At 38.9% G+C, this 21,010-nt stretch overlaps 1 long non-coding RNA gene across 3 annotated transcripts in view; it reads left to right on the plus strand.

The window, feature by feature from the left end:
* Positions 1-21,010, plus strand: part of LOC101129401 (uncharacterized) — a 61,081-nt gene that overhangs the window by 32,171 nt on the left and 7,900 nt on the right. For all 3 annotated transcript variants that reach the window (XR_010133538.1, XR_010133539.1, XR_010133537.1), the window contains one exon: positions 12,321-12,433. This is a non-coding gene — a long non-coding RNA (uncharacterized lncRNA). The remainder of the gene's footprint in view (positions 1-12,320; positions 12,434-21,010) is intronic.

Consider the following 21,010-nt stretch of genomic DNA (forward strand, 5'->3'; position numbering starts at 1 on the left):
TCATGCCATGTAAATGGCTAAAAATAACTTCACATATTGTTTTGTTCCATCCCCACAAGGACTCTCTGGTTTGGCAGTTTGGTAATTTTTTAGTGTTTATTTCTGCTGCACATAGGCTATTCAAAATATTGCTAAAAATGTTTGATCCGACTTGAGTAACCTAAAATGATAATCTTGAACTTTATAAATCAGTTTTTCATCCTCAGAGGAATTTTTTTTAGATGATGTTTCCTGCACAATTATTACTTCCTTTGATCTCATATTACATTTGGTCTTTCAGATAAGGGAGACCAATAATTCCTTAGCTATAACTTCAGCAGCCCAGATAACTATCATACATTGTGTGACACGCAATTCATTATTCAGTTGCGAATAACCACTGCGGTCCAGTCCTATATTAAATGTTTTACAACTCGTGTCTTCCTAGCTTATGGAGTTAATATAATGCTTGTGACTATTTTTCTTTCCAGGCAGGATAAAACTCTTTATATTGCTTAATGACAAGTAATATTAAATTTAAAGCATGTTAAGACACCTTAGTAGAAGAAACTAACTATAGTGAAGTAAATTTCCATATGTAGCTTAATTATTTTATTTTATTCTCTCCTATAAAGGGGCCTCCTCTCTTTGATGTATCCAGTAATTCTTATTATTGCCTTTTGGGTAAACTGGATGAATTTCCAGAAGCAAGATTCAGTTTCAGAGATCTCATGATCCGCATTTATTGATGTTCCATCATTCCTTCTTTATCCATTTTATAATGTACCATTCACTTATTTGCCTGGCATAAAGACTTCTTTGGAATGTAGTAGAAGACAAAAGATTGGTTCAAGATCTAATCACATACTTAAGGACAATCTTCCTACAGTTTTCAGTTCACCAAATAAAGGGTTAGCAGTCTGGAGACGGCTGGAAGAGCAGTTTCCTAATTTTGAGTCTTTGGCAAGCTGAAATTCCACCTGCTAAAATTTAACAGTGTAGAGATTGTTATCCAGTGGGTATTTTTGCAACTTTCTGTTTGGTGCTCAATAAAGCAGACTGTATTACTGTGCTGGAAAAATGTAACTTGCTACTCATTGGAGTATTAATCTATCAAAATATTTCCTGGACTTATTTTACAAATTAACAAAAGAGCTATTATACATTTACGGTCAGAAAGTTCTTAGTTCATATTGATATTTTTAATTCCTTAATTGAATGGTTTTACTTTCTAGCTTAATGTAGACATTATTTTCAGATTATTAGTGAACTAAGAAAAGGTTAATTTGTAAGTTGAATTGGATTTTTGTTACAAACTGAAAAGCTTTTTTTTTTGTACCCCAAGAACATTTGTTTCCCTGGACTCTGTTTCTCCTACCAACACTTCCCTGGGACCTCATTGCCCTCAAAGGAGACTGCCCTGTTCCTTTACTTCTACTTCTGATCAGTCAAGCAGCTACTCTGTCCCATCAGCTCCCATTTTAGGACCAATTGATCCTCAAACATTTTAGTAAGGATGCAAATGTTTAATATGATTGCAAAAGAGAAAAAAATGAATACAATGTAACATTTTCTGGTATAGACATCAGAATAAAAGTCTGGTCACTTACAACATACATTTAAACTCCAGTTTAAAAAGATTTTTCTTTTTTTCTGAAAAATCAGTTGAGATGATAATACACAGTAGGTTATTTTCTAATGTCCATATCTAACATAAAAATCCAGATTAGGCCGGGCGCAGTGGCTCACGCCTGTAATCCCAGCACTTTGGGAGGCTGAGGCGGGCGGGTCATGAGGTCAGGAGTTCGAGACCAGCCCGGCCAACATGGTGAAACCCCGTCTCTACTAAAAATACAAAAAATTAGCTGGGCGTGGTGATGGGCACCTGTAATCCCAGCTACTTGGGAGGCTGAGGCAGGAGAATCGTGTGAACCCTGGAGGGAGATGTTGCAGTGAGCCGATAATGCGCCACTGCATTCCAGCCTGGGTGACAGAGTGAGACTTTGTCTCGAAAAAAAAAAAAACCCAGATCAAATGATTTTTTAAAAAATTTGTTTTTTGCCCAATCATTTCTGGGAGCTGTATGTAGTTGTTGTTGTTTTCACTTTTTTTTGTGGAAAATTTTTAGTAGTGGGGGTTCAAAGTTTGTTTAAATATGGAAGATAATTTTCCAAAAATAAAATATGGACTAATTAACCTTAAAGACACAAAAGAAGAGTTGCTTTGAATTCTGCTATTGCTCCTTATTCTTGCTTAAATCCAATTTGTTGGTGTGCGTGTGTGTGTGTGTATGTTTGTGTAGGGTGTGTGTGTATGCTTGTGTAGGGTTTGTGTGTATGGATGAATATGGAAAACAAGAGACTTTAATGGCAGAAATGACCACAGTGAATAAGATCAAATTATCAGGTAAGTTGAGGCTGTATAGAATTACATGATGGTTGATCTTGATACCAATTCAACAATAATTTAAAAAATGATGATAAATCTTTACTTGGTCTATGTAGCTTCAACTTAAGTGTGTAGGCCCTGGACACTACTGATGTAAGCAACCTAAACTCACCTAGGCAACGTTTTGTAAGAATAAAATCTATAGTTAGTAATGGCCTTTTCATTAGCCTCTTCTTTGTAACTGCCCGTGTGGACTGTTTGCTTTGCTGAACTGTCAAAATGCTGACATGAAAAAAACAGGAGTTGTAGAATCAAAGACCTCAGTTCAGAGTTTTATTTCTAGGGGACTTTGGAAAAGTCATGCAGCTTTTCTGAGACACAATCATTTCTTCTATAAAAGGAGTGAATAATATCACCTACCTCACAAGGCTGTTGTGAAGGAAAAAAATTCATTATGTGAAGTGCCCACTAATGCCTGGCACCTAGTAGGCATTAAGGGCATTTTTTTTGTTTGCAGAATATGAAAGATAGTGATTATTGGTTAAACATTGTTTTTGCATTGTGGCTTTTATTTTATTTTATTTATTTTGAGACAGAGTAGCTTATCTCTGTTGCCCGGGCTGGAGTGCAGTGGTGTGATCTCGGCTCACTGCAACCTCCACCTCCTGGGCTCAACCAATTCTCGAGTCTCAGCCTCCTGAGTAGCTGGGATTACAGGTGCCCACCACCACACCCTACTAATGTTTGTATTTTTAGTACAGACAGAGTTTTGCCATGTTGACCAGGCTGGTCTTGAACTCTTGGCCTCAAGTGATCCACCTGCCTTGGCCTCCCAAAGTGCTGGGATTACAGGCATGAGCCACTGCACCCAGCCGGCATCAATCTTACCATATTTTTGCATTAATCTCATTAATTGTCAATATGGCCCCACAACATGTATTTATGTGATTGTTTATTAGTGTCATCTGATCAAACTGAAATGAGGAAAAGAAGAATAGAGAGCACACTTAAAAAAGGCTTACTGAAAGCCAGGTGTGGTGGCTCACACCTGTAATCCCAGAACTTTGGGAGGCTGAGGTGGGTGGATCATGAGGTCAGGAGTTTGAGATCAGCCTGACCAACATGGTGAAACCCTGTCTGTACTAAAAATACAAAAATTAGCTGGGCATGGCACCTGTAATCCCAGCTATTCAGGAGGCTGAGGCAGGAGAATCGCTTGAACCCAGGAGGCAGAGACTGCAGTGAGCTGAGATCGTGCCATTGCACAACAGCCTGGGCGACAGAGCAAGACAGCCTCAAAAAAAAAAAAAAAAAAAAAAAAAAGTCTTCCTGGAGAGGGGCCTGGCTATCCTGAGTGTTTTCTTTCTGGAGATCTAAATGCATTTCTGATTCCTTACTGTGCAGGGGCTATTTTCTCAAATATTTTTATTGTGGACTCTCTGGGAGCCTCCTCACACCACCCACACACTCACACCCCCCAGCACATCATGCAGTTCATTTCCTTTCTAACGTTACAGTAAATCTCAAAGGCCTGGACGGTGGAGAAGGCTGGAGGGGAGAAGCAGCTGCTTCTCTTTGCTCACGTGGGCTGCCATTCCCCTCAGAGCTTGAGATGCTCACAGTAAGGTCTCCATGACCTGCTGTGACATCCCTTGTGCCCTCTTTGTGGTTGGAAAGGCTCTACCTTCTATTCGGAAATCACTTATATGATATGCCCAAAACTCCAAAGAGGAAAGGGCTATGTCAAGGATAGACACGGTTCTCATTTGGAGGTTGTTCAACATCTCAAAAGGCACTCCGCTGCCATTTGGGGTGTCCTAATGAAGGCTGAGACCTCAAATGCTGCAGCCGCTTGAACTACCTCACCCTATTTCTGTCCATGGTGGGCAGTACTTTAAGGGATGAAGCTCTGGGGCCTTTAGATCTTTTTGCCTCTTCCTTCTCTGCAAGTCACTCCATTTACATAATTATGAAGAGGCTGGTGCTTGAAATCTGGGAATCCTTGCCAAGTTGTGTGACCTTTAGTCTTATCTTTATTATTTATTTTATTTTTTCAGAGATAGGTCTTGCTACATCACCCAGGCTGGAAGTGGCACGATCATGGCTTACTGCAGCCTCCATGTCTTGGGCTCATGAGATTTTCCCACCTCAGCCTGCTGAGACTACAGGCACACACCATCATGCCTGGCTAATTTGTTTCTACTTTTATTTTTTATCGATACAGGAGTCTCGCTATGTAGCCCAGAGTGGTTTCAAACTCCTGGACACAAGCAATCCTCCTGCCTTGACCTCCCAAAGTGCTGGGATTACAGATACAAGCCACCACACCTGGCCATCTTTATTGTTTAAAGTAGGCATAATAATACCTACCTCACATAGCTCTGTGAGCCTTAGTGCAATAAGATGCTGTGTGTATTGCACTTGGCACATTGTATGTGCTCACATTTTTATTGCTAATAATAACAAAATAACTAATAAAAACAAAAAATAATAAGATTGACCTCAGAAACATGTACCTTTTCCTAGTTGAGCAAAGACAAATGATGATGATGGAGACATGAGATGTGTTTCCCCTCCCTGGTTCTGCTGGCGTCTGCCATTGGCACATTGGTGGAAGAATTGGGTTGGCTGGTCCTATACCTGTTTCATGGCTTAAGCCACTGCTGGTTCTGACAATTGCAGGGAGCCCTGGCCGGGGGAAGGTGGCTGAGAGTGGCAGCAATTTCTTCGTTCGTTCTCAATGAGCCATAACTCTTTCAGATTCACTGCTCACACATGGCCTGCATGCAGATCTGGCAGTTTCCATTCATGATGCAGGCTGGGAAGGTAGAGTCTGGAAAACTCATAAAAGCAGACTGAGTGGTAAAGGAAAATCAATCTTCTCCTGCTTTGGACCAAGTTGACGAGAATCATTCTCCCTGATTCTCCATAAATTGGAGCAAGGCTTAGGACACTAATCCTACTGTAATACCATTTGAAGATGAACACTGACATTTGTGACATTTAAATAACAGTTCAGGTCTGCTATTAAACCAAGGCCTCCAACTGTTTAACCTTTGCCCTTGTGTACTATTACCCTTGGCCCAGTGCATGCAAATGTACTTATTAATACATTTGAGCTTTCTGATGCCACATGTTTATTTAGTTTTGCTGAATACCTTGCTTCTTGGGAACTGCACTGCACCAAACACGAAATTTGTTTTAAAACTTTTAAATGTGACACATTCCAAGCCTCTCTCGGAGATTATTTTTATACAGCTTAAGTTAAATAAAAAGTTGAGGCAATTATCCAAAATCTTCCCGTGGGTGGAGGAGTGTGTATTTCTTGAACTAAAATTATTTAGAGAAATCCAAAGCCATTCATTCATTCAACAAAAGTTTGTAAGGGCTTTTTATGTATCACATACTATGCTAGATCAGAAATAAGGAAAACGTACTCCGTGCTCTTAAAATACTGTACCTGTGTGATTCTATGGCCCTACTAACGTAGGCATGTACCTTAATTTATACATGTCTTACTTTAGTCTTTGCCTAATGGCACATACAAAATCTTTACTAGTTTCAAAAAAGCAGATTCTCGTTTTAGTTAAAGTTATATTAACTAATGAATTAGAGACTGGGGGAGATCTTTTCCACTCAGACATAATTAAAAATATTTTAGTGTTGCTGTTAAAGTCAGGAATAACCTTTTTCATCTCTTGGATATTTTTCTAAACAGAAGAAAACACTTTATTATATTCATCATCACATACCATTTCATGAGCATTGATGAATCTGCTCCATGTCTGACAGATAATTAAGTTGTGTCATTTTACTAGGAAGGTCACTTCAAGATCTGAGATTCTAGCTGGGCTTATATTAAGTTAAGTGAAGGTTGAGTTAGCACTGATAGATCTAAGTTTGATGACTGGTTCTGCCAGTTTCTAGACGTGTAAAATTCAGCGAGTTGCTTAACTTCTGTAAACCTCAGTTCCCTCATCCATAAGATGGGTTAATAGTATGTACCTTGCTGAGTTGCTAGGAAGATGAGAGAAAATACTTCTGGGAAGATAGTTAACGTAGAGCCTGGTGCACAGTTATTGCTGTTCTGGTCCCCATGCTTTAGAGAGCTCCCTGCTCCACCCCTTCCCCCCAACTCCAGCCCTCCTGCAGCTCTGCCCCTTCTCACAGCACAAGCTTTTCATTTATAGGTCAGTGGTTCTAAGTTTGCAGCGATCCTTCCACCACCTAGGAGACATTTGGCAATGTCAGGAGACTGTTTTGATTTATATATATATATATATATATTTTTTTTTTTCTTTTCTGAGATGGAGTCACACTGTGTTGCCCAGGCTGGAATGCAGTGGCGTGATCTTGGCTCACTGCAACCTCTGCCTCTTGGGTTCAAATGATTCTCCTGCATCAGCCTCCTGAGTAGCTGGGACTACAGGCATGCACCACCACACCTGGCTAATGTTTTTTTGTATTTTTAGTAGAGATGGGGTTTCACCATGTTGGCCAGGCTAGTCTCAAACTCCTGGCCTCAAGTGATCCGCCCACCTCAGCCTCCCAAAATCCTTGGATTACAGGCATGAGCCACCATGCCCAGCCTCGGTTTTTATAATTTTGGATGGTGCTATAGCATCTAGTATGTAGAGGCCAGCGATGCTGCTAAACATTCTACAATGCACAGGAAAAGCTCTTTCTTTCCTCTCAACAGGAAAGACTTATTCAGTGTAAAATGCAAATAGTCCAGAGATTGAAAAACCCTGCTCTAGACCATGCTTTGGGTCCCAGCAACTCTGAAATTCTCCCCCATTTAGTCCATTTCCAGGGTCTCTGCCTCTCATCACCTGGGCCCACAGGATGGCTATTTGAGAGGGCCGTGGACAAAGCTTGGAGGTGTTGGACAGGTGCCCACATACTTGTGGGAGGCCCCTTTCAAATGCCAGGGGTGGTGGTGAAGGGGAATGGCTCTTGGTCCAGCCCTCTCATGCCACCATGTTCCAACGTGGAGCTCCGAGGAGTCTGATAATTCTAAATTGGAACCTGGCCTTCCAGGTTGTTATGAAGGTATGCTTGTCAAGGTCAGAGGCTAAAACATTTTATTTAACATGTTAGTAAGCTAGATTTAAAATGTAATTTTTAATTTTAATTTAATTAATTAATATTTTTTTTGAGACAGAGTCTTGCTCTGTCACCCAGGCTGGAGTGCAGTGGTGCGATCTTGCCTCACTGCAAGCTCCGCCTACCGGGTTCAAGTGATTTTCCTGCCTCAGCCTTCCGAGTGGCTGGGACTACAGGCGGCCGCCACCATGCCTGGCTAATTTTTGTATTTTTAGTAGAGATGTGGTTTCACTATGTTGGCCAGGCTGGTCTTGAACTCCTGACCTCAGGTGATCCACCTGCCTCGGCCTCCCAAAATGCTGAGATTACAGGCGTGAGCCATGGCTCCCAGCCTAGAATTTTAAATATTTCAATATTGAGCATGTAGGCCTTTGTTTGCATTCTTGCTCTGGATCCCCCAAGAGCTAGGCATGGGCCTGCCAGTTAGAGTTTTAAAACTCTGCATCCTTCCCTCTCCATGGCTGGGGTTACCTCATTTCCCTCTCTCAGGCTCAGTCCTAAGAGCTCACCTTTACTCGAGGCAGATGATGCGCGGGTAGCTCTGTTGTCACATGTCCACATGCTGAGGCTCAGCACTGTTTTGTTTTGGCTGCTGATTTGTTCCAGTTTCTGATCTTTTTTGTAGTTGAAACATTTAGATTGAGGATCTTCACAATGATTACTTTTTCTGAAGACTTTATCTTCAGCTCAGGCTTGGGACTCTGGCAGACATGTTAGTATCATCTGATCCAAGCAGGGGCCTTCAGAATCTCTTCCAGGCAATTTTGAACTGATGTGCAGAATCAGTGTCTGTGAGTGGCTATAGCTCAGTGCTGTAAACATGAGAATTGCTGTTGGACACCCATCTTTCACCACAGGAAAAGGTGGTGTGGAGAGAAAGGGAGAGAGAGTCGGGTGCAGTGGCTCACGCCTCCAATCTCAGCACTTTGGGAGGCTGAGATGGGAGGATTGCTTGAGCCCATGAATTTGAGATCAGCCTGGGCAACATGGTGAGACCCTGTCTCTGCAAAAACAATGTAAAAATTAGCTGGGCATGGTGGCACATGCCTGTAGTACCAGCTACTTGTGAAGCTGAGGTGGGAGGGTCGCTTAAGCCCAGGAGGTCAAGGCTGCAGTGAGCCACAATCATGCTACTACACTCAAGCCTGGGCAACAGAGCAAGACCCTGTTCTCAAAAAAAAAAAAAAAAAAAAAAAGCAGGGTGTGGGGGAGTAGGTTGAGGAGAAGAGGGAGAGAGAGATTGAGAGAACCCGCCTGGGTTCTTTTATTCTTATTTTTGGAGATGGAGTCTTGCTGTGTTGCCCAGGCTGGAGTGCAGTGGTGTGATCTTGGCTCACTACAATCTTCGCCTCCCGGGTTCAAGCAATTCTCCTGCCTCAGCCTTCTGAGTAGCTGGGATTACAGGTGTGCGCCACCACACCTGGCTAATTTTTATATTCTCAGTAGAGACGGGATTTCAGTATGTTGGTCAGGCCGGTCTCAAACTCCTGACTTCGTGATCTGCCTGCCTCGACCTCCCAAAGTGCTGAGATTACAGGCGTGAGCCACGGCGCCCAGCCACTGCCTGGGTTCTTGATGGCTTTTCAGGTTTGGGAAAGATCTCTGGGTTCTACTACACACCTCAGTTCCTTCCAAAAAGATCTCTCGTTTGCTTAAACTGAATTGAGTTGGTTTCTGTTGCATGTAACCATAAAGACCTTGACAAAGAGCCCATTTTCCAAGCCCCTCTTTTGGTAACTTGCCTTGATCTCGGTGCCCTCCTTGCATGGAGGCCTGGGATTGCTCTCGCCAGGGCACTGGTGGGCAAAGCAGTGCATAGAGCCTACTGCTGGATGCCACACTCTGTCTGCCAGCAGGACCCCCTTCCCATCAGTTTAGTAGAGGCTTGACTCCTAGGAGCTAATGTCAGTGGGTAGATTTGGTTCTAGACCTCATCCCCTCCTACTTGCAAGAAACAGGGCTATTCAGGCCACGTCCTTCAATATGATGTATTCTATTCTGTATAGATTTGCAATTTAAAGAAATGTCTATGTATTTCCTAATAACCAGTTAAAACTCCCCCAATAAATGGATAATTACATTTGTAAAATTTATGAATAATAAAAAGCAATTTAACCTGGATGTGTGCAGTTTGTTAGAGCAATCTTGAATACATATCATTGCAGAAAAGCCAGTAGGAGAATTAAGATGCTGGTACAAGGCCAAGCTTAGAGGATATAAATGGAGTTGTATTATTTCCAATTTTACTGATAGGAAAACTGAAGCTTCTGGTAATAATAAAGGTGGAGCTTGAATTGAGGTCTCTTTGTTTCCAAAGGTATGAAGGTAATAGTAAGGAACCCAAAATTGGGAAATATAGAAACAAGTGATTTCCTGTGGAAAAAGGAATGTTGGGAATGACTTTTCTTTAAAAAAAAATCTGTTTGTGTAGTGAAAAAAATAGGTTCTAGAAAATCACTTAGAAATTGTATGTCACAAGAACAGAAAATCAAACATCGCATGTTCTCCCTCATAAGTGGGAGGTGAACAATGAGAACACATGGACACAGGGAGGGGAACATCACACACTGGGGCCTGTCGGGGGGTGGGGGGCTAGGGGAGGAAGAGCACTAGGACAAATACCTAACGTCCAGGTTGATAGGTGCAGCAAACCATCATGGCACGTGTATATCTATGTAACAAACCTGCATGTTCTGCACATGAACCCCGGAACTTAAAGTATAATAAAAAAAAAGAAATTTTTTTATGTTACTTAACAACTGTGGCCTGCAGGCTCATCTGAGAGACTTCTTTCTTTTTTTCTCTCTCTTTGCTTACTTGAGGATTTAAGCCAGCATCCACAAGAGTCTGTGGATTCACTAATACAGCCACATTGTTGTTAAGGACAAAAATTCTGGTCTTTAAGTCTAGTGTAGTTAAGACAATGAACTGACTGGGTAGCTCGTTCTCCCTCTGCCCTTGCTGATAATCTTTTAGTTCCCTTCCTCTGGTTTGTCCATCTTTTCCCTCTCATCTCTCTCCATTCTATTACCTCAGTGTCTACCAGCTTATTTGGATGGGTTTGTCTGAAGTTTTCTCCAGCTAATACAATCATCTATGCTAATGTTACTGTTAAGATGCCTTAAAAAAGTAAACAAATTCCAAAAATCAATTCCTTAACCTCCTAAATATTCTATTTTAGTGTTTCCAGGCTTAGCTTGGCCAAAATCTTAAATTCAAGCACTGAATCTAATTACAGATCTACATACAAGAAAGATGTTTAGAGTAAGTTTGTCATGATGAGGAGAATTCTGTGCCAACAGTTTTATGATTTAATTTTGTTTATTCCTAAAATTCCCAGTCTAATGGGCCTATCCAGGATCATGTCAAACATGGAAATCTTACCATGGTGTGGAGTAATTAGATTTTTTCCCCCAAATTGCTTTACCATACGTTTTAATCAATAACTAGCAACATTTAAACTCTTACAATCCTATCAGCTGTAAGAGAAAAGTAAAGGACTAATTAAAAGACCTGTGTCCACAGTAGAAAAAAAATGATGAATCTTTTCATCACTCAGCAGCTTAGGGATGGTCCAAATATATTGTTTTCTTTTTCCCCCTTGGAGTTATTTATTGGTCAGGGGGAGGGTGGACAGAACTGCTTTTGAAGTTAAACATCTTGCTTGGATGAGCAGATATGTTGCATCAAATCAAAGTAATAAAAAGACAAAATGCTTTATTAAATCTTCTTTATCACTATATTGTGCTCCAATAGGATGATCTAATTAAAGACACAGTTGAGCCTCTTTTCATCTGAAGAGGAGTTCACAGGCTTTCATTATTAAAAGGTTTGCACAGAAACAAATACGTGGCTGTATTGCTTCCAAGTTTCTCAGCGGTGCCTCCTTTCTGTTTTGCTGTAATTGTTATGGAAGTCTTGGCTGCCACTTCATGGCTTGATACTAACTAGTCCTTTTCATCTTCAAAGTACCTGTGAGGCATTAACATGACTAATATTCATAATGCCACTCTGAGGTAGGCACTAGACGTCTGGAAGTGTTGTATTCTTTTTGAAGATATGAAAACAAAAGAATTGAAAGTGGTGTCTACTTGAATGCTGATGATGAACATTTGGCTTTCTAGTTCTGAGTTTGCAGATGTCTAAGCTGGCACTTTGTCTTCCTAAGATATTGCTAATTCATTCTGCATAACAGGGGACTCCTTCAAACTCATCACCATAATCCCCATCATCAAAAAAATGTAGAAAAATTAGAGAGAAACGGACTAGTGATTGCCCCTGGGTTGTGATATTCCTAGGTCCTCTCAATTTAATAAGCATTCACTAGGTGTTAAATTGTGTTTTACTTTTTTTTTTTTTTTTTGAGACGAAGTCTTGCTCTGTCACCCAGGCTGGAGGGCAGTGGCGTGATCTTGGCTCACTGCAACCTCTGCTTCCTGGTTCAAATGATTCTTGTGCCTCAGCCTCCCGAATAGCTAGGACCACAGGTGTGCAACACCATGCCCAGCTAATTTTTGTATTTTTAGTAGAGATGGGGTTTTGCCATGTTGGCCAGGCTAGTCTCAAACTCCTGACCTCAGATGATCCACCCACCTTAGCCTCCCAAAATGCTGGGATTATAGGCATGAGCCACTGCACACAGCCTTTGTTTTATTTGAATTCCTGAATAATATTAGTCTTGCATAAAATGTCACTCAGATTCTGCTACCTTAGGGGTCAAAAGTAGCTGCTGCATACAGGTCTTAATTGACCAGCCAAAGTGTTTTATAATTTTTTAAAAATTTGCAATTCTTGTGATGAAGTTTGTGCTCCTTAGTTTACCATAGGCCTTCTATTGTTTTACACAGAATTGATTCCGTGTAATAGATGTTACCTGTATCACTACTGGAAGCATTTGAGTGTACTTACTTAAATAGAGAAGGGAAGGATTTCTTATTTTCTCCAAACCAGGACAAATTCGGTAAGTCAGCAAAATTGATAAATTGTTGAATTTCCTTGACATCATCTCACTCCTGCCCAAAATGATCTCTTCCCTTTTCCCTTTGTCTGTCAAATTTTTATTCTTTTTTTTCCCTTTCTCCATCAAATTCTTATTCTTTTTATTGCAGTTAGCATTCTCAGAGGAGAGTAATCTAATAAGGGAATCCACACTGAGTTGTAAATGACTGCACCAGCTTGACGTTTTACCCCTCCAGAGCTACTGGAAGGAGGATGGTAACCATGGCTTCACCTCTGACATCTGCCAAGCCAGTGGAGATATTTATAGGGACATAACTTTTTTTTTTGCATGATTGTAATCTCGCAAATCCAATTATATATTTGTGATTATTGGCTTTTACACTGTGTATATGTGAGGCAAGCCTTACCCTAAAGCCTATTTCTATAAGGTACATTCAGATTTCTACATCAGAATCTAGAAAATTGGAAGAAATCAACAGGAAAATGTTTAAAAAGGTAAGTATAAAACATTGTTTATTTATTTAGGCTTCTCTCCTTGTGTATGAAAACATATAAGAAGACACCACAAGGGAAGGGAATGTTTTGGGACAGAAAGCAAAGAAAAGCTAGACAGACCCTCTTCCATTCTTACTTCCATTCTGAATTGGATGCTGACCAGCTTGGCCCTGGGAGTTTCAGATGCAGATAGGGTGGAGATTTCCAGATACGATGAATGATGAATGATCTCAGATGGAGGAGCTGGTCGGGGAACAGCAACTATGCATAAGAAACGTGAAACCTTCCAGTCGTGACCTATTTCAGAACAGAACTGCAGGCTTGAGAGCGGACAGTGCAGCGCAGAGCCGCAGCCTCCCTGTATCTTCTCAGCCATGATCTTGGCAGCTTCTTTGTCTCCTGCCTTTAACTTCCCCTCAGTGGATTTAAGTCAACCTAAGTCCTCAAGGACTCAGGCAGTCTAAAAGCAAGTCACTTCCTGGGACATGAGCATCTCAGTTAATTCCTTTAGACTTCCATTTAAAATTTTTACAGGTTTTTAGCTTTCATTTAACAATAATTTGTGATCAAGATTAAATTAGAGTTTATTTTACTTTTAGTGACATTTTCACAACTAGTTTGAACTTAGGTCTCTTGCTGGAGAAATATTTACAAAGAATTAACATCAAATTGCATGGTATAAATGCCATGCCATTCAACTATGTAAATAGCAGCTGAGATGTTTAATTGAAAATAAAACACTGGTAAAATGTAAACATCATTTTTGTTCCAGTTGCAATGATGTAGGCTTCAATGGTACAAATGAATGCAGTAACTGATGGCAGAAGTTAGAGTTTGTAACAGGGTCCAATAACTCTCGTGTGTCTGGAAACCCTTTTAGTAATTGCTATACTCTTCAATGCTGTTCAGTCCACTTCTCAAAACACACTCATTTCTTGTCACAAAGATTGGCTGTTTGAAACCTCCTACACTGGCACTTTAATATACAATCCGATGCACCATCAGGCATTGGGTTCCTGCGCTCATTAAGCTATTTCCTGGGTGTAAATTAGATGACTCTCTAAATTACTTTATTCTTTCAGGCCACTAAAAGTACACGTGACACCCTATGGCATCAAATTATACTTATTTATTTATGTATCTGTAGCATTGTGTTGTATGGTGCAAACTCTGCAAAACCCTCAGGTCATATCTTGACAAGTATAATATGGGAGTATTAACTGCAACTAGGTTGTGGTATAAGGAATGTATAATTACTTTGGGGACAGTTTTCTAAATATATCTCTTCTTGGAAAGGGGTCCTTTATTCCAGATTTATGGGCTGTAATATGTGGGATGAAATTGTAATACCTTTAGATCCAAACTTTGGTGCAGGTGGAAGATTGTTTCAATGATCCCAATGATTACATAATTTGTCTTTAAATTACATTAATAAAGAGCTTCCATTACCTTTCTTGAAAAACTCTTAGCCACAAAACAATAACTTGCTATGAATAACATAGATCTAAAACCAGATTTCTTACATCAGCTATGAAATCTTTGACAAGTTACTTAACTATTCTACTGTTTGGCTTTCTCATCAATGAAATAGATATGGAAACAATGTCTAGTTCATTGGGCTGTTGTAAATTAAACGAAGTAACATATGTAAAGTGATGAGAACAGTGCTTGGCATGGTTAATGTTATGTATATGTGAATATTATTCATTTAATTAGTTAATATTTATTAAGGATTTAATGTTTTATCATTTACTAAGATGCATCATCTTTCTATATTATTATTATTATCTTTTATGGGAAACAATTCTGTAAGGAAGTAAACCTGATTACAAGCTCTCACTGTTTATTTCCCCACAGTGAAGAATTAGAATCTCATGAAAATGTGCTCAGATGTAGCAATATTTTTAGTATAAACCCTTTAAAAAAATGTAAAGGGCAGTATCTGGACTTTAGTAAGCACATATGCAATGAAATATTGGTTTGACCTTTTTGAGGTGGAAATGAATATTTATTGGAATAATAATATTTCAAAATATATTATTGTGTTTAAAAATAGATTATAACACAGCAGGCACAGAATAGTTCCACTTTTTAATAAAAACGTAATGCCTATGGATGCATAAATAATCAGTATTTTGACCTTTAAAAAGTTGATTTTATTTTATTCAGATGGTAAAAATATCACCAAGAGTATAATTCTATGTCAAATTGCATTTTTGTCCTCATTTAGTGAAATGTTTATATGCAAATAATACTTTTACATTTTATGTGTTATACAAAGCAAATGAAACTATAAGTTTACAGGGATCACCTAAGGTAAAAAATGAAAAGATCAAACGTTGGAATTCAATTTAAAATACTATATTCTTTTTTGTTGAGAAATGGTCAAATCTTGTTTTCTGGCATGAGGGTCAAATATCCCAGGATAGATTATTCTGGTCCCTGTTATAGCCACATCTCTCTCTATGATTGGAGTTAAGTAAAACCCAGGAATTATTTTATAACCTTCCTTACTGCAGCAAAGACATTGGTGTGAGGCAGATCTACTTTGTTTTCCACCCAAGGCATTTCATTTCTGAAGCTCAAAGTGGACTTTGTCAGAAATAGAAAATTATTTCCCCAATTCAAAGGCTTTTTTAAAACAACAAATAAAACTAGCACATTTATAGGCCAGATCCTCCCTCTCCCTACCCTGAGATGTCCATGTTATTTAGATTTGGAGCACCAGCCACTGTCTTTCGGAATTTGAATCTTGAGGAAGGAATAAGAGCGTAGTGGATGGATGGAGGGCTCGCTGTTGCAGTGGAATTGGGCCGGCCTGCCTAGCCTGCCTGGCTCCCAGCTCTGTGGGAACCCTGGGTTCCTAGCTATTTTCCCAGCCTGGTCCTCCAGCCTCCCATCATTTCTGCAAGACTCCATATACCTCCATTCAACACTTCTTCCACCTTTTTTTTCCTTATGATAATCAGAGTAGTTTTCTATTTCTTGCAAACAAGAATTTTCATTGATGCAACAAATTTCAAAGCCTGGGTATAAATAAAAGTCAACATTGTACCCTGAATTATCAAGGCCACCAACAGGAACCAGTTGTAGGGTGATGCAACCTTTAAATAATGTTTTATTTGAAGCTATTCTAATAGCTATTGGGAAGCCATATCAACTATACACTTCTGTAGGATCTAACAAATACAATTTGCCCAAATGTATTTGCTTTTGGCAGTCATCTCTAAATCAGCCAATGATGGCACATACTGTAACTTGATTCTGTATTTTCAGAATTTGTGCTGCCATTTGGGAATTTGAACTTTGACATTATTGGAATGAGCAATTCTAATGTTTTGGGAAGGTGGGGAGAAGTAAATCAACAGGCATGTAATTGGTTTCAATACTGTGCTTTTCAAAAGTGAAACGTTTGCAATGGTGTTATTAGCTGAGATACTGTAGATAGTTTTACATGTCGGGAACAATTAACACGTGTCCTGTGGGTCTGATTATTAGCGTTAAGGAAGTTCTGCTCTGTGTAAACCCCAAAGCAAAGCCTCCAGGAAAGTTAAAGGTCCCTGTTCTACCATTAAAATAGGAAAGTAATGTGCCCTTTTTTGATTGACTATAAACTTTGACTTGTGGGACTTTGTTCTCCAAGGTGAAAACAAACATGAGTACAAGACAAGTTGTTTTCCTTAAAAATTCAATCTTTAGCAGAAACCATGTATCAGAAAATTTCTTAAAATAAAACTAAATCAGTATTGCCTTATGGCTAACACATGAAAAAAACAAGTTAAAAAGCTAAGGTGGCAATTTTCCTTAAAATACAGCACAGAAAAAATTTTGCATGTTTAGGACATTGCCCAGAAGACTGATAAATTTGATATTTGATATGTGAAACCATTGGAGGCATTGCATGAAAAGTTGTAATTATAAAATATTTTAGGAGTAATTAAATGATTGAACGTAAATTTATGAGACATCCTGGTTTTTATGTGTCATAGATCCTTGAAATACAAAAGTAATTAGGTGAGATTCACACAAACACAGTAAATTAAATGTATTACTAGTAATGTAGAGTAATATTCAGATTCTCCATTATATGTGAGTAGAAAGAGAGTCGTAAACCTGGACTTCTGCTCCCAGCTTCTTTCCTAACACCAAATAACTAAACTGAGGCCCAGTTTCCTCACATGTAAAGTGAAAAACATGGACTACAAGAGTTCAGTCTTCTATAAGTGCTGGAAACCTCGACGATCCTGAAGTTAATCTTTTAATAAGTTTAATCTTATGTGTTTATTTTTATTTTTTTCTCACTCATGGACTCAGGTCACAAATATGTTTAATCTTTTGTGTAGTTGTTTGATTATGTTTTTTTTTTTTTCTCAAGATGAAGGAGAAAAGGAACAGAAAGAAGTGTGATGTCAAAGTAGACAGTATACTCCAAAGGGCCTCGCCTCTGAGTGGATTTAGAAAGGCAGAACCCCCCTCCTCTATATCCTTCCAGTCCCCAAAAGACAGGTGGGGGGCACTGTTCCTCTAGCAACTATCACCCAAGGCAAAGAGTTAGTCTCTTCAAAACACAGGGAAATCCTGGTGTCAAAATGGAAAGTGCTGGGCTAAAGAAGTGGTTTCTGCCTCTGTCACAAACAGCCTTGTGGCTCTGAACAAATTCCATAGCCTCGGTAGGCCTGTTATCTTCCATAGTGGAAGGACGGCTTTCCAGCTCTTTCTTTTTTTCATCCAAAGAACCTGTATTTTGGGTATAAAGACCTAGCTTATCTAGTATTTTGAGGTTAAGTTTCCTTTAATTTGCCAAAAATATTATCATTCCAAGTGAAAATAGAGAGCTCCAAAGTCGAGACCAAGTTTGTCATTTTTAAACCCCCACAGGCCAGAGCTGGACCTTCCCTCCAAGAAAGGAAATAAAAGAGCTAGGCACATGGTCAGGCAAACTGTTAAAGCTGTGGGAAGACAGAGAGATTAGACATTTTTCTACCAAAGGCAAGAAAGTTGTAAGAGGAAAGTGAAGAAAATAAAATTAGAGGCAAAGGGAAGAAGTGGGGGAGGAAGAAGGAAATAGAATAAGTGCAGCCCCTCCTGGCCGGCCGTCTTTGAAGTGAGGCCAGAACTACCGCAAAGGATTGTGGGAGACGAGGTCAAGAGAAAAAGTAGATGGAGACCCTTTGCTCAGAGGTTAATAGTTATGTGTCAGAAGTGTTTTATCAGAGTAAAATGCCCTGTGCATTTTTAGATACTTTTTAGAGGAGTAAACCAATTCTGTGGAAGTTTCCCAAGGTCCTTAGGAAAGAAGAGTTCTATGGTTTATAACCTAAAAAAACCCAAAATAACGGTATTTTGGAATTACAGAGTCTGTTTTAATTAGCAATAACAACAAACTATGGAAGAGACCTGGTATTTCATATTTAAAATGAGTTCGAAACAAACTAGTTTTGTTTTTACTTTGGGGTGCAAGGGGTGGGCGACTGAAGCCTCTGATCGTGATCTGGAGAGCCCATTAATTGCTCACCAGCATCTGCTCTGTTTCTACAAGTTCTGTGCCGTGTAGCACTGTAAATTATGAATGAGAAAGATGATCTTTGCTCTTCTTAGGACTTCTGACTCCTAAGCCATGCTAGACGAAGGTCATAGCTGAGGTGAATTTAAGTTAGCTTTGGCAAAACCCATTTTCTTGTTCAGATAGCTGAATAGATGGTTGTGCAAAATTAGCAAAGGTTACTATGGGAGCATTAAGAAAGTTTACCAAAAGGGTAGCAGACAGTAGTTCAAGCAATATTTCCTTGAATGAGTTATCCAAAGGGCTTCGAATCATAAGTTCCAGGGAGATAGTTTTTTGTTTTGTTTTGTTTTTAAAATAAGAATACTAAACATTTTCCTTTATGTTTGGCATATTTCTTTGTGTGAAAGTGATGTGGTCGAGTTTTTATTTGTGTAGCTCTCCTGGAACAGGCTGTCACGCAGCCACTCACATGATTAAGAGGGCTTGCAGGAAACCTCCACCTCTGACTGTTTAATTTACCAGGACTTTTAAAAGCAAGACTGATAAAATTCATAAATTTATCACATCTCTAGCGGCTGATGACACTCATCAAGTCTGTTCCTGAAACTCTTTGGTTCTGTGCTTTTGTAAAGCGGGGTCACTGATGACAAACCTAATGCAGAACAATCAAGTCATAACTAACTTTTAAATGTTTCCTTGAAGGTTAAGACCAGAGGATCTGAATAAAAAAGTAGCAGGATCCTTGCTCTGATCTTTCCTGACATTTCCCAAATCCACAAGGCAGAGGGCATGGTGCAGGGTTGGAGAGTAAACTGTTCCATACTCAGCTCTCAATGAGGAGCACTGGCAAGCTAGTTTTTGCAGGCAGGTAAAGAAATAAACATACACACATTATGGGACTAATATTTGATTTGCCTGTGGGTGTATTTTTAATAAGCTTATCAAAAACACACATCTGCAAAGAATATTTAAGAGCACAGGTGTAATAAATAATCATATAATTGCAAAATGCTGAGATGCAAATTTCTATTGTTTGATGCATTTTTTTTTAAAAAAATGCTCTCATTCTTCTAGCTTTTCCCAGTACAGCTGTTATACAAAGGAACTGATTTAATTCCTTTTAGGATTATGAAGATGGTTGGAAGCCTGTTTAAGATTATGTTGCCTCCTCTTTTAATTGTTGGTCAACATTTCAAATAGAATGCAATATATTATGTGCCCGATGACAAGCAAACTACATGTTTCTTATAGGATGGATGGTTAGTTGTCTTTGTAAAACCAAATATCATTCTCTGAAAAGCAGGTCAGGTAATGCTAGCCTTAGTTAATAGCTGGGGGTACCTTGAGTACCTCTCAAATCAATAATGACAGAGGTAGCCTGATAGCAATTTATGAACCACAGTCCTCTTGGGAAACATATTTCAAACCATAATTTCATCTAAACTGTTTATCGGCTAAGCTTGCTCAAATGTATGAAGTGTCAAAAAGTTTCTTTGACATTAGGCTTGTTATTGTCCTTTGATTTATGCACTTAAGCAAAATGTAGTAAATAAAAAGATTGGTGGTTTAGTATTTTAAGGAAATGATTAGAAACATTTGCCAATGCTATTCATTTTATACAGTTTTTCTTTCCAAATTACAAAAATAGTGTTTCAATTCAGTGAATGGCTTCACCATAACAAAATCTTAAATGATCATTATAGTAAGTGGAAATGCTGATGAAGTTACTATGAAATAGTTTAAAAACTGTGAAGTAAATATGTAATGCTCATATATAAAGCATTTGTCTCTCTCCTTTAATTTCATATGCCTGGCAGTTTACAAAATGTCCCATAATAATCTAAGGCACATTTATGGTTGTGAATTTACCTTATTAAAAACATAGTTGGTTTTTGCAGAAACTTTCATATGAAAAATACAAAGGACAATTCTCTTGGAAAGCATCCTTCAAGAAAATTATTGGGCTTAGACAAAACATTTTGATTTGCTAGGAAATGAAAATACTGACTTTTCAGATTTCTTGATGATGGAATATTCTAGAGGTACAAAATGCATCCAAAGTCAAACTCTAAGACAAATCTTTTAAACAAGATTTCAAAATTGTAGTTTATGATTTTACATTTCAGTTTGAAGCTTTTCATTCTTACAATTGCTTAACCACATTTTCATATTAGGCAACTCTAGGCAGTTTTTTATATATATATATATTATAGTTGGCCAAGGATTCCAAATGATTGCATTATGAGTTTTTAAAAGCTTATTTAAAAAAACAGATATAAATGCAATTCACTTGCACATTGTAGACAAACAAGAAACCTAATGGAGACAGACACATTTTAATGCACAGGTTGCTTATATGAGGCTTTATGTGTCCAATATATCTTTTTCTGAGTACTTAACTACTAAGCTGATGGGTACCAGAAAAAAAGTCACAGATATAAAAGAACAAATGAGTTCACAGATATCTATACCAGAATTGTTAACTTAGCGAATGTTTCCTTGAAAACAGGATATAGTGAATCTGCATATATTTAATGGAAAGTGGTTGTATTTACTGGAGAATTAGGAGAAATGACT

The sequence above is a fragment of the Gorilla gorilla genome, chromosome 3 (genome assembly GCF_029281585.2).
Source record: "Gorilla gorilla gorilla isolate KB3781 chromosome 3, NHGRI_mGorGor1-v2.1_pri, whole genome shotgun sequence".
In the NCBI taxonomy this organism is placed as follows: domain Eukaryota; kingdom Metazoa; phylum Chordata; class Mammalia; order Primates; family Hominidae; genus Gorilla; species Gorilla gorilla.